General features: G+C 38.3%; 1 pseudogene; it reads right to left on the reverse strand.

The window, feature by feature from the left end:
- Positions 1 to 2,272, reverse strand: LOC102007906 (annotated as a pseudogene).
- Positions 2,273 to 14,188: the final 11,916 nt, after the last annotated feature.

The raw sequence follows: 14,188 nt of genomic DNA on the forward strand, positions 1-14,188 counted from the left end.
CCCTCACAAGTCTCCCTTGAGGACCCAATGGAAATATAATTCCAAGTGCTGGAAACACAAATATGTGCATTAAATGATACTTTCTGTTGTGAATGGTTATAACTGAGATATTACATTGTTATATCTCAGACAGGTGTGTGGTTTAAATTTCTTTTATGTACTTGTCATCCACATATATCAAAAATAAATAGGTTTAACGGGAAAAAAAGAAGACTATATTCTCACTTATACCAGAGATGACATCATGATGGATCATCCCATGATTAGGCATACTATGCCACAATTAGGCATTCTAAAGCCAGTACATTGGCTTGTTTTAAGGGATCTTAGCCATCACTGACAGCCACGTTTTTTGTCTTCCACATGGATCTCAAAAAGCTAATCATACGTTTCTCGGTAGTGATGAACACCAAAGGACTGACTGTGGCATAGCTACGGGCCATAAGAACTTGGATACAGTGAAGTACTGCATTGTCGTTAAACATAGTTCTCGAGTAGGAGATCGTGCTGTCCAGAATGGACATGACCACAAAGAAACTCATGTGCAGCAGAATGGTCCTGGCAGCCTTTAGTTCTGGGGATTATTTTGGAGAAAGTGTGGTGCTGTGAAGATACCGGGACTGTTCTTATGCCTCCACAGCAGAATGACTATGTATCCACCTGACAGACACATGAATACTGTAAAGAAGGCTTCCCTGCAGATCAGCAGTGGGGAAAATACGTGCCGGAGGAAGGAATGCATTGGTAAAACAGAGCAGGACTCAGTGACATACATACGATGATCTCCAGTCACATTCCGGGTAGCAGCGATGGAGATTACAAGGTGGCTGCTAACGGATGTATATAACACCCAGAGGAAAAGAATGGGACACAGGTTGTGCCATGAGGATTTAGATTTGAACTTTGCCAAACAAGAGCTTCTGGGGCTGAGGATGATGGCCTGGAGGACACTCAGCTGGCAGGTGATGCAAATGGAGAGGCCCCTCGTGCACCTGTACAAGAAGATGAGTGACTTACATGTGATGTCATCCCAAACCCTCCCTTGAGTGGTGAAAAGGTCTGTGCCTATGTATCCTTCGATTACCAACATCACTAGGTGGTTTAGGGCCAAGAGGCCAACAGGTAGGTCAGTGAGCCTGCGCCTGTGCCCCAGAAGGAGCACGGCAATGTGGAAGAGAAGAAGGATGGCGTTGCCTGAAACCCCAATGCCAACTTCAGAATAAAAGGTGATTCTGATGTTAATATTACTGAACAGTTCCTTGTGTTTACTCATCTTAATAGGAAGGATTCATGTAGTGTTTGTCTGAAGAGAAAAGCAAGAAAAAGCCTTTATTACAAGTAAAATTTCTCTCATTATCAAGTGTCATGACACTGTCATTGCACAAATAAGCAGGTTCCTCCCAGTGTAATCTGATTTTACTTAAAACCTCAGTTCTTTCCACAGCATCTGGAAGCCATCCTCACGTTCTCCCCGTCTCAGCATTTCCCATCGTGGCTGGACTATGGATGCCATCGCAAGGCTCTCACATGGACGTTTTACCCTTGACCCTCCCCATGAAACCTGTCCACAGATTAGATATGCACAGAGATACTTCATTTCAGTGCTGTCTTTATTCTGGTTCATTTTTGCCAGACCAAATATTCTTAATATGTAATCACAGAGAACATTGGTAAGTGTGAACTCTGAATTCAGACTTGAGTTTTTATCTCTGTTCTGCCGTTTACTCTGAGTGTGATCTTGAACACTCTTTGAGCCCAACGTTCAGTCATCATATATATAAAATAAGGAACTCATCCTACTTATACCTTGGCTAGTTTATGGCTAAGAGGAGCTTAAATATATATACTAAAGGAAGAAGTGTTTCTGGCATATAATGATCTCTAGAAATATGGACTACTATTCTTACTGGCACATAGTTTCTCACACGTTACTGGGTAGAATTATTGCAGTTCTTCATGTAATTGCTGAGCTGTGACCTTACCTGGAACAGAGAAGATACAAAATTGCCAGAATAGTAGAGCATTTGACAGCTCTTCTTCAGAGAACTCTATGGAATTTTAGGACATTTGTTTGAGTACTCCAGTGTGACTGTACATCTCACGTATCTTTTATCATCCTGATGGAATAAATAATCCATGTGAGAAGAATCTAAAGATGATCAGGAATGTATTCCAGTCTTTTTCTCTTCAGGCATTTGGAATCAGGGCAATAAATAGAACCATGATTAAAAATACATCCTGGGGGCTGGGGATTTAGCTCAGCGGCAAAATGCCTGCCTGGCAAGCGCAAGGTCGTGAGTTCAGTTCCCGGTACTGGAGAAAAAAACCAAAAAAAAAAAAAAAAAAAAAATACATCCTGGTCCTTCCATTTGAAGGTTCTAATGAAAGAATTAGTATCCAACATAATCCTGAAAGATGGACTGTGTAGGAGTCCAAGCTTTCATCTCTCCTTCACATAAGCAATGATATTTTCCTAGACTTACTACTATCAAGCCTGAAATTGATATCAGAAACTTTGATGAATGATCTACAGGTGGGGTATTTCTTATAGAATACACATTTTACTTTAATCTTATTATCATACATGAGTTACATAATATTGTAAACATTGCCCAGTCATATACTAAAATAGAATTATCTCAAAATATAAGATTTAAGGCTAAATTATTTTCAAAACTTGTGGTTCTGTAATGTATGATGATAAGGCAATGCATAAATGTTAAACATTAATGAACATGGCATACAGTTAAGAATTTAGAGCTGAGGCGGATAGCAGTTAAAACATTTTTAAATGGCATTTCTAAAATAAAACCTATTGCATTATTAGAAAAAGATTAATTTTTGTAAAACCCTATATTCTGGATAGGAATACAATCTTTGTTAAGTGAGTATTAGTGAATTATTTTCCATGACTTGTAAATCTCTTTCAAGTAACACATGGGCTTACTTTATTATTCTTAGTCTCAATAAAGAGAATTTTGTAAAAGAAGGGAAAAATGAAGGAGATATGTTCAATGTTTCCAAAGTAATGTTTGAGTAAAATCAAATTATTTTCTGTTCATATATTCAACATTGTTGGGTCTGACCCCTAATACTCCCAGAAGAAATAGCATAAAATACTACTCAAATACTATCTACATCTTATGCAAACATGTGCTCACTAGCAAATAGTCCTAAAAGTTATTTTGTGATCTCTGTTAACTTGTAATGGTATATGCCTATATTTGTGTATGTGTTTATTTCATGTAGAATAAAAAATGCATTAATTAAATTGTAAAGGAGTAATTTTAAGTAAATATATATTAGTATTTAATAACTGACATTTCTCAAACATTCGAAAATTTCTTATCAAACCTGGGGATATAGCTCAGCAGTGCAGCACTTGCCTGAGCAGAGGGAGGTCCTGAGTTTGATTCCCGTAACCCAATAAATAAATAAATAAAGTAAAAACAAAATTACTTTCTTTGGTTATATGTATTAAGTACACGTTTTGCTTTTAATCAGTATAATTCATTTCGAATATGTGAAGCTTACAAACACACAGCAGTGTAAACTGTCTAAGTCACATGTTCTGATTATGTCTACATCTGGGTACTGGACTATGTAATTTTCAGTATGATTTCAAAAAGATCAGTTCTGCACGTCTAAGTTTCAGGAAAGTCAGGAGTGTACAGATGCCATGAGTGTGCAACAGTAGTAAGGAAATCATGCCTTCAGTGAACCATTGCTTTTAAACCACTATAAAACCTTATTTTTCTGCAAATAAAATTCCTCAGAAGCAATGGGAATAATCTGCTTCCTCTCTGCAAAATATAGATCCAGGAGAGTAACAGGATTTTATGTAATCACAAACAGCAGCTTACCTTCCTCCAACGTGTGCCTTGAGAGACTACAGAAAATATTCTTCTAGACATCCTACTAAACAAATGTTGTAGCATATTCAATTGTATCAAACATACAAATGAACACATATGGTTTAAATTACTTAAGTATTACAGGGTAAGCTCCATAAAGAAAGATATATAGCAAGCCGTTTCTTGGCTAATGGATCATTTTAATAGATAGCAGTCTGATGAATATAAAGGCTTCCTAAGTACAAGTTAAAGGAGGTCCTGTAGCATGACTTTCACTCACGTTGCCTCACCATGCTCAGACAGCATGCTCTAAGATGTCAGGAGACAGCGCAAAAGCTCTTTTCCCAGCAGAACAAGTTAGGAGGCCCTCCTCAAATATGTCTTCGAGGAGTAAGTATTGGTGAGATGGTACTTGGATAGACCAATGTAGCCTGCAATAACACTGGCGTTTGCAAACTGGAAAGAGCAGCCTGCCTTCAGAGGGACTTGACTTTCTGAACATAAGGAGAGAAGAGACAGTGACAGTAACACGGATTTCTGTAGTAAGTCCCACCCAGAGAGACGAAATTGATGATGAGGACAAGCTAAGTGGGCAGATGAGAAAACATAAGATAGGAAATGGAAGAAGCATTGTCACAGACATGGGAGCCTTCACTTGTTAGAGGTGATAGGAAGACTGGTGTCCCGCCAAGAGAAAGGTAACAGTGAAGAACTCTTATTATGTGGAGCAAGGAAACAACTACACTGAACTCCGCATCATCCTGTACTTACCCAAATCAGGCACAATCTTGTGATACAAAATACTGTCCAATGGGCTTCCGAACTAGGGACTGGTGTTCCGGCCAGTGAGCACGAACTCGTGGTCTGAATGGATGTGGAGAGTGCAAAAGAAAAAGGAAATGCCTCTGCAGGAAATGCCCCAATAATTAAGTGTTTGTGGCCCTGTGGATGGACAGACTTCAGAGTGCAGGAAGCAAGGATTCATTGCTTTTGATTGCTGAAGTATGAGGTGAGCATTTTGTCTCTTAGCACTGGACTGATGTATAAATAAAGTTCAGCATTTAACATAAAGAGCTGGCCAGTCCTGGAAATGAGACTGATTCTCCTTTGAGACTGATGGAAAATCGTGCAGCACACTTAACCTTGTGGCGCAGTTTTAGGTGGAAAACTCTGAAGAGCATTAAAAAGTTCCTGGCTTGTGAATAAAGGAAAAAAACCAGGTCTATATTTATGTGTGTGCTGTTTGCATAGTTGTTCCAAAATATACGATCTCAAGGACTATGAACAAGCAAAATTTGGACAGCATTTGGGCAAATCAGTGGCAGCTATACACCTGGGAAACAGGGTCAGAATTTTCCTGTTTTTCTTTTTTGTAAATGGCAAGTATATCTCATTTTTCAAACCTGTAAGTAGAATATTTACATTACCAATATTTAAAAGAACTCACCATCAACATCAGCAAAATAGTATTTTTTTAAGGTACAGAAACAGGAAGGCCTAGAGGGGCTTCTTGGAGACCAAGCCATTGATACTGGGAGCCCTAAATGATCCCGCAAAAGAACAACCCAGTGCTCGCTTCGGCAGCATATATACTAAAATTGGAACGATACAGAGAAGATTAGCATGGCCCCTGCACAAGGATGACATGCAAATTTGTGAAGCATTCCATATTTGTATTATTTGTTCGTTTCTCATGTACTACTACCTTTAAAATAAAAAAATTAAAAAAGAACAACCCTTTGATGAAATACTAGCCAAGGCTGGATTTTGTGGTAAGTAGGTTGGTGGGGTCTTTTCCTCACCATATTCTTTCTATCTTTTCAACAAGGAAATCGTTAGGATGACATTTATGTGTTCACGTTAAGTGCATGGAAAGATGCAGCCTATGAGTGTTAGGTGCATGAAAAGATACCATTTGTAAATAGTCTGGAAGCTATTCGCAGAGACCAGGGTATGATGGATTTCACCTGCCCTCAGCAGTTCTCCAAACAAAATGAATTTAAGACATATCTATATTAGATAAATAGGAAGATACATTTCAAAATTAGTAATACATAGAGAAAATAGTAAGGGATACAAATACTCTTTTCTACCCAGATCTTGATAATTGTATTCATAGGTCGTTAAGAGCCAGGAAGTAGAAGGAAATACCATCTTCCCATTTAAAAAAATTTAATGTGCTTTCGACTTTATTATCTCTGTCTTCTCATCTGACTTTCTGAACTTGTAGAATGCATGCTAAAGGTCAACAGCATAAATCTGTATTTTGTGAAATTGAGGACAAAAAAGTGTTGGGAGAAAATTTGCGAGTTGGTGCCTTACTGTAATGTAAGGTTATCCTCTTGGGGATAAGTTGTGGAACGTAGACCTTTATCTCCTTCTATAGATTCTGTAACTCCTTTTGAAATCCCTCAATATAGAGAAGTACATTACATCAATATGAAGGTGACATAAAAATGAGTATATTTAAAAAGTATAAAGTTAAAAATGATCAATTTCCTAGACATATATAAGAAATGTCTAAATCTCTAGATAACATTCGATATGTAACCTGAGTATTCATATAGTTAGGCAGTGAACTAAGTTGAATTCAGATGCACAAATGCAAATTAAAATTAATTGATATTTCTCTACCAGATACTCATTCATTTTATGACTCAGGAAGTTACACAACTGTATATATAAAGAGGAAAATTTACCATTGCAATATAGACAAAAAAATCCTCTGAGATATTTAGGACAGTTACAGCTGGAAGTTTCTTCTGAAGCTACAAAATATCTTAGGAATAGTCCCAATTTCCTTCTCCCACAGCCTGCCTAGGACCGCTTCTGCTCATTGATTCGGCATCTGTGGATGCAGAGCCACTTACTTACCAGGTGGACATGGTGGGGGAGGACTCAGCATGCCTGAGAAGATCCTGCCCAAGTTTGGGGAAAGGGTGTCTTAAATCACCTCTCTGCAGATCTGTAGTATTAGTGTCTGTAAAAAGATGACAAGATCTCTCTGGGAGGCCAGAAACATGAAGTCCCCTGTGGAATATTTTCTGTATCTTAATTCTACTTTACTCTCTGGGGGATAATAGCAGTCTAGGGAGTGCTCAAAAGTTTTTTCTTAAGTTTCTTTGACACATCTGTATGAAGGAATCCCAAGAGTTCTAATATGTAGATAAGTCTAAGTTGTCACATTTTGATCCTAAGATCAAACTAGTCCAAAATAATTTCATACTGTGTGATGACGCTTCTCTGGACTGAGGTAGAGTTTGCACTTTCTGATAGTTCTCCTTGGCTGTGATGGGCTCTTTCTCCCCTATGTCCATTGTCAAATGGTTTCTGGGTGGTATCAGTTCTGTGCATCATGATTTCAAACTCTCAGTTTCAGGATGGGAACTTGAGTGAGATTTGAAAGTGAATTTTAGAAGAAAATGAAAAATGAAGAAATACAGGCAGAGCTGGAAGTGGGAGTTGAAGGAATCACAGAAAGACTGAATCTGACACTGAGGCAGAGCCTTAGCTGGACTCCAGCTTGTGCGGAAGCTGAATGATCATCTTCATCCTCCATGATGAAGGTTGAAATGGCCTGAACTTTCTCTGAAAAAAGTTATATATAACTGTGTTTCAGGCTTCTCTGTAGTTCATGCAGTATTATATAAACTTGTGAGACATGTGACAAATCAGAATCTTGTGTCCTAGAGACAAAATTTTAGGCAAACCCACTGATGTTCCAGGTATTGGAATTAGAAAGTAGTAGTACCTTATAGCAACTATTATCAGTATGTTAAAGGATAATTCAGTTATAATATATGGAAATATAGTTGCTCCAGACAGAATGGAATAATGCAAATACAAGCATTATAACCTATAACATATACAATTCAGTATTTAACATGGATAGGCATGTGGAAGACTGCAATTTGCTGAGGAAAGAAGTGCTACTACTCAAAATTGATTTTTCAATATCCAAATTCAGAGAGAAACAAGAACAAATTGCTTAAAGTACCAAGAGCATAGGTTCCCATCTGGGGAGGAGGAAGCTCACAGTTTTTCGTGCTGGGGAAAAAAGTCTATCCTTATGTCCAGCTCCTCCCTGCTCCAGTCCCACCTTGGCCTTCAGCAGGCTGGACTTTTGGCCACCTCCCTGGCATGGCCCATTATCGCTCAGGTGCCACCTGCCACCCTGCCCCTCATGCACACACATTGCCTGGGGGCAGGTGTGGTGGAAAAGGTGCTGAAGCCTGCAGAGCAGAGCTGCTGCATGTGCAGTGATTTTTATCCTGATCCTCCAAAAATGCTTTGGAGAAATATAAAGGCATATATACACACCCCACTTCCACTGTGCACTTGCTGTGTGACTTCAGGCAAGCGAATCCACCTCTCTGGGTCATTGTTTCTCTGATTACAGGACAAAAAATGTATCTAGTTCTGCTAGTTGCGAAGACTAAATGAGATAATGCAGTGGAATAGAATTCAATCTGAGAAAGAGGAATGCTCAAAACCTTGGAAGGAAATTTTGTCACTTGCAACAATATGGATGGAACTAGAGATCATTAGGTTAAGTAAAATAAGCCAGGCACAGAAAAACATGTGATCTGACTCATGTGAGACCTAAAACATTTGATCTCTTAGATGCTGAGAATACAATCCTGGGTTTTGGTGGCTGGCAACCGTAAGAGTTTGGGTGGGGATGGGGAATGGTTTATCAGTGGGTTCTTAGTCATAATTAGTTAGGGGCAAGATGCTGTGGGTTACTATTGCAGTGTGGTGACCATAGCTGACAGTAATGTACATTTTAAATAGCTCAGAAGAAAGTATTTTGAATGTTTTTGCTATAAAATGATAAATATTTGAAGGTATGAATGTATTTAAACTGACAAACATTATTCAACTTAAATATTGTATATTACTCTACTAATATGCACAAAGGTTATGTTTTCTGGTTCTGTTAAATATTATAAAAGAAAAAAACTTGGGAGATAAAGTACTTGTTGTGATTTGTGTCTAGATGTTCCCCCCAAAGCCTCATGCAATCATCGGGGCAGGCTTTTCTGAGGTAGTTGAATCTAGAGTTTGTGACTGATTCATGGTCCAATGCTGGGATTAAGGGTATGAGTGCTGTACCTGCCTTATGGTAGGTAGCCTTATAAGACGCAGAAAGAGCCTTGTCCCCTCTCCCTTCTAGTCTTTTTGCTTTTGCTGTCTTCTGCAGCCCTGAAAGGTTGCCCCTCTGCCGTGTGCCACCCTGCCTTGGAGCCAGCCTATTATGGACTGAAATTACTACAAACTGTGAGCTAAGTAAACCTTTCCCACTTGAACCTTGGGTGCTGGGTATTTTGTTTCAGCAATGAAAAAAGTAACTAAGACAGTAACAAAGGTCAAATAGGAAAACAGGAAAAATACACAAACAATTCACAAGAGACAAAATTGATGTAAAAACAAAAATCAGTTACTGATATTAACAAAAATGAAAGTAATGCTGGGATACAACTTCTCATATTGCAAGAATGTTATGATCAATACATGACAGAGCACACATTCTCATCAGTGGTGTGAATCCAAATTGGTATAATCCTTGTGGAAGGAAATCTGACAATACCTGACAAAGTCACATGAGACTTATCACCACAGAAGTCCCAGTTTTAAGAATCTATTCTGAAGATGCACCTTCAAAAGTTCAAAAGTGCATATCAATAAAAATGTTCAGTGCAGTATTATTTTTAAGTAAAAAAACTTACGACTTTCTGTATGTGAAGCCCTTTATATATTTACTTAGAAGAACCTAGAAGAATAATTGTGTCATGTTTTTCCAAGACTAGAGAATTTTATTAAAACATGAGACAGACAAGCCCAAATTAAGACTTATTCTATAAGCGGTCTGTACTCTTGAGAACTGTCATGCCACAAAAAGTTGAGGAAATACTGTGGAACTGTTAGAGACTAATAGAATAATGATCATGAATAAAATGCAGAGTCTTTGACAGAATAATGGGACAGATAAAGATATTATATTTAAAATAAGTCATATGTGAGCAGGACTGTTATTTGGCTTGTAATATTGTACCAATGTTAGTTTTCTATTTGTGGTAGTTGTAAACAGTGATATAAACTATTAAAATTAGTAAAAATGGTGAGGAACGTCTGTGAATAGTTTGTATTTTGGAAGGTTTTCTGTAAGTTTAACATTACTTTTTGGTGAAGATAAAAACAAAGAAACAAATAAGAGCCCCTAAGCAATCAGATGCTACCTGGCTGGTACTAATGCTGAGTAGACAGATGCCTCACGTGGCTTCAAAATGGGTCCCAGCGACCTCTGCCTCCTGGTAGTTACACGTTGTGGAGTCCCGCCCCTTGAATGGGAGCTGGACTGAGTCAGCTTCTGCAACTAAAGAGAGCACAGTGAAATTGATGGGTTGTCACTTCTCATAGGACAGATTTTGACTGATCTTTTGGTATTCTTTCTGCAGCTCTCTTCACATGCTTGTTCTGACAGAGAAGGCCACCAGCCACAGAACCACACACGGCGTCTCATCAGCAGCCATCAAAGAATGAAGGGTTTCAGTGGACAGCCTGCAGAGAATGAAACAATGCCAATGAACGCTGAGGGGATCCTGACCCAGGAAGACTTAGAAATGCCTGCAGCAAACTCTCACTTGCAGTCACATGAGCCTGAGTCAGAGGGCCATGCCCAGTTACTGACTGCACAAAGTGTGAAATTATAGGTGTGTGTTGTTTTAAGCTGCTTCATTTTGATGTGATTCATTATGCAGCAATAGGTAATACGGTAATAAAGAGTAAAAATCTAAGAACTTTGAAATTGGATGGAAAGAATTTTCAGTAGAAGGGTAAGAAACTAGTATAAGGCATGCGCGTACACACACACACACACAGACACACACACACACACACACCCATGTCATTAACATGGGTGCAATTTTAGGAGTACACGGGCACCACGAGAGGTTTCTCCACACATCTGTGGTTTAAAATGGACCCAGGATTGCAAAAGAAATAATGTACCCAGTATGTCACTTGAGACTCCAAAATCATCTTTGAGTCAAATGGTGGTAGGATTTGTTTATATTTTTTGTCCTTAGAATAGGTAGGGATCACTGATCTATAGGCATGAAAGGTAAGAGACTGATGATGATTCCTGAATTTTTGGTTTGTGCAACCTATGGAGTTAGAGAGACTTTATCAGTCACTTTACCACTGCTGGGGCAAAATCTGAGACACCCCCTCCTCCAAGGAAGAGAGGCTTAATCTGACTCATGATTTTCAGGGGACTCAGTCCATGTATGGCTGGCTCCAAGGTAGAAAGAGCACTGCGGCAGGGCCTGGCACGGAAGAGCTGCTCGCCTCATGGCAGCCAGAAGGCGGAGGAGGAAGGGAGGAGCCGCGGAGGGAGATGTACTCTGCCCAGGCATACCCCCATCTGACACACCTCTTCCATCCAGACCCCAACTTCGAACAGCACTCTCTAATGATCAGTCAACTACGAATGTATTAACCCAGAGATCCAATCATCCTCCAAAAGCTGCACCTTTGAATATATATGAGAGATTATTACATGTGTCACATGGAGGTTACTGAATATCTTAGTGGAACCAGGTCCACTGATGGTAAGAAGAAAAGCAAGAGGATGAATGATGGGAGAATAGGAACTAACCTAGTAAAGACAACAATTATATGTTCTTTTTCTGACTGAGAATAATGAGATGAGAAGATAACTTCCCAAGCTATTACCAGTGGTGGTCTCTGAGATGTGGTAATAGGTTTGTTCTGCCAGTGCATATATTTCTGTTGTTTATAGCCACATCAATCTATGTTTTTGCCATATTAGTAATATATTAATTATAAATAGATTTTTTAAAAAGCATAGAACTAGTAAGTCTTTTAGATTGCTGAGTGGCACTGTGTGTTGGGGCATACCCTGTGTATTAGGAGAGGAAGTTTATAATCCTGTTTTAGGTGTTTTCCCCTACTTTGCCACAGGTGAGAAATTAGCACCCTATCAATTCTTTCCTATTATAGTTACATTTCTTATCTGGGGAAGGGGACAGTTCATTTCTCAGGTCTTGCTTTTTAAAATCCTTTCTGGTTTGCTTGCTTAAATTTCCTAAGGGTTACCATGATCTCAGATAGTTGCCACATTGCTTTTGAGATTTTTTTTCTTTGAGAAGTAGTTATTTGGGAGTGTTTTCCTTAATATTTAAATAGTTTAAGAAAACTAATGCTTGTATTTTCCTAGTACAATTCTGGATAGTTGGAAAATCTAATCTGTTTAATTGTCATTTTGGGCAATTTAAATTGCCCTGCCTGTGACTCTCTTTACAGATGTTTTATATGCATTGAAAATGAATTTCTATTTGGTAACAACTGCATGGAGTTTCTTAACAATATCAAATAGATCAAGTTGGTTAATCAACCATTAACATATTGATCATATTTATTTTAGGGTACTTTCTTCTAGTTTCAGGAACTGAAACATCAGTGGCTCTACCTAAAATAACTGTAGCAAATATTTACAGCCTCTTGACCACGGGATTCCATTTTGTCACAGGTCTCATAAATCTCACAATCATTTCTGGAGACTGAAGCATAATTTTATATTGCTCCTGTATTTTCTCACAAAGCATTTGTGGGACCTCCAAGGTAGATTCAGGAAGGTAAGAAAAAGGCGAAAAAAGCAAGCAATCTGCAGCATACAGTACAGATAAACAAGGTGGGGGAGAGTCATCTTCATCTAAGAGGGGGGAGAAGATTCCATCATGATCACAAAACTATCTTACAGCATAGTGTGGCAGTCAGACAACAGATGAGGAATTCATCATGAGGTTGTAACAAATAACAAACAAGTAATTCTCCTCTACCTAACGATTGATTTGCACAGAGTCCAGAAAAGACGTATCAAAATAAAAAGTTGGAAAATCTGGAAACTAGCAAGCCTAATTAGTGGAAGTCTCTCCTTGTCAAAAACAAGGAGATATAATTGCTTTTTCATATGCACAGGCACTAATGTAAAGGAATACGGAACACAAAAATCAGAGAATCCTGACACAATCGAAGAAATAACTATTTAGGAACAATCCTAAGAAAATAGAGGTTTCTGAGTTGCCATGTGAACAAATGAAATTAAACGGAGAGTAAAAGTAGGAAACCAACAGCAGGCAAATAACATGACAAAGATAAGCCAACACATTTTAGTTGTAACAATTAATGTAAATGATCTCAAGTCACCAATCAAAAGAAGCAGACTGGCAGAATGGATCAAGAAACAAAGTCCAACAACATGCTATATAAAAGAAACACATGCTATATACAAGAAACACATTTAACTCAAAAGGAAATTCATAGACTGAAAGTCAAAGGAGAGAAAATAATACTCTATGTGACAGGAACCCAGAAAAAAGTAATGGTAGCTATTCTGGTTGCAGAGAGTGTGTATTTCAAACCAAGAATGATCAAAAGAGATAAAGAAGGTCACTACATACTTGTTAGGGGAAAACTTCAAGTGGAAGAGATAACAATCATGAATGTGTATGTCACCAAATGCAGGGGCACTCAACTATGTAAGACAAATCTTTTTTTTTTTTTTTTTTTTTTTTTTTGGTTTTTCTCTGGTACCGGGAACCAAACTCACGACCTTGCGCTTGCCAGGCAGGCGCTTTGCCGCTGAGCTAAATCCCCAGCCCCTTATGTAAGACAAATCTTAATAGATATGAAGAACAAAATAACAAATACCACTATTGTAATGGAAGACCTTAACACCCCATTGAAACAAAAAGATACATAAATAGGACATAAACTTAGCAAAGAAATAACAGAACTGAACAAAACTGTGAACAAATGGAATTAGTAGACATTTACAGAGTGTTCCAGGCCACAACATCAGAATACACATCCTTTTCAGCTGCACATGGGAAATTCTCTAAAATAAATCACATCTAGCCCATAGAACATGCTTAACCAAATGCAAAGGAATTGAAATTATCCCATGCATATTATCTTACCATAGTGCAATCACATTGGAAAGTAACTACAAAGGAACCACAAAAACTCCATAAACACATGGAAATGAAATAATAGCCTCCTGAACAACCAATGGGTCACATATGAAATTAAATAAGAAATTAAACAATATGTACAAGCAACCAAAAACATAAATACAACTTTTGGGAATCTGTGGGATGCATTGAAAGCAGTCCTCAGAAGGAAGTTTATAACAGTGAACTCATATATCAGGAAAACAGAACGACAATGAATGAATAGCCCAGTGCTGCACTTCAAACTTTTAGAAAAAGAACAAGTCAAGCACAAAGCTGAAAGGGAGGAAATTAGAA

The sequence above is a fragment of the Chinchilla lanigera genome, unplaced genomic scaffold (assembly GCF_000276665.1).
Source record: "Chinchilla lanigera isolate Chin_1 unplaced genomic scaffold, ChiLan1.0 scaffold00020, whole genome shotgun sequence".
NCBI classification, from domain to species: Eukaryota; Metazoa; Chordata; class Mammalia; order Rodentia; family Chinchillidae; genus Chinchilla; species Chinchilla lanigera.